Raw genomic sequence first — 1,031 nt, 5'->3', positions numbered from 1 at the left:
TACTGGCCCGGCATCCACCACACTGAGACAGCGGATAAAACTCCACATGAATAGGGCAGCAGCCAGAGCACCAGACAGACCCCTCACCAGCAGGTCATGGGCTCAAATCCCACGCTTCACATCCTTCCTTTACACAGTGTGTCTACACAGTTGTCTACTGCCGCTACTGCAGGATGAGAATCAGACCCCAGATCAGGGGAGAGACATCGTATTGGACCATTTTAGGTGCAGGATGTGGATAAGAGCTGACCCCAGATCAGAAGAGTAACACTGAAATGAGCAGTCAAGTGAGGAGCGAGAGGTTAATATATGATTTAAGGGGGGGGGGGGGGGGGGGGGGGCAGGAAGTCAATGTTGCATGAGTTGCATGAATGTTGCATGAGTTGCATGAATGTTGCATGAGTTGCATGAGTGACATTTGACCTCTCACCTATGGCTGTCTGTCCTTCTGATGCCCCAGGAAGGAAGCTATGTGGAGCCCCCCCCTCCAAAAACCAACACCTTCAACACCATGGTCTAAAAATACCCCCTTCCGAACTGGGTCAGTTTTGAGTTGCGAGCCGGGGGGGTTAAGCTCGATGGGGATATGCGTCAGAGCAGGTGCCTAGAGGGGTAAAAATCTTTTGTCATCATGATGTTTTGATTTTTCTGTTTTTCTGGGGGTTGTTTACCCCTTTCCCTCTTTTCCGAAGCGGATGCCCCCCCCAAGGAAGCACCCCCCTCCGCCCCCCAGGCTACGTGACCGGGCCGAGCCGGAACCGTGCAGTTCGGGGTGGGGGGGGGGGGGGGGGGGCACGGAGACAGAGGGCATGATCACGCATGATCATTGTGTAAAAATACCTCTTTTATTGAAGTTTCTCACCATTACAATTGCACACAATCAGTTCAGGGCAATCTGGAAAATACTCACAGAAATGCATTTGCCTCTAAATGAACAGTCATTAGTCTTGATTCAGGTTCTTTGTAGAGACATGTGGATGCAGTGAGAACTGTACCCACCCGTCACAGAGACACCCCCCCCCCCCCCCCCC

Source organism: Megalops cyprinoides, chromosome 1 (genome assembly GCF_013368585.1).
Source record: "Megalops cyprinoides isolate fMegCyp1 chromosome 1, fMegCyp1.pri, whole genome shotgun sequence".
NCBI lineage: Eukaryota > Metazoa > Chordata > Actinopteri > Elopiformes > Megalopidae > Megalops > Megalops cyprinoides.
The sequence above is the reverse complement of the archived record's forward strand: the minus strand, read 5'-3'. Positions refer to the sequence as shown.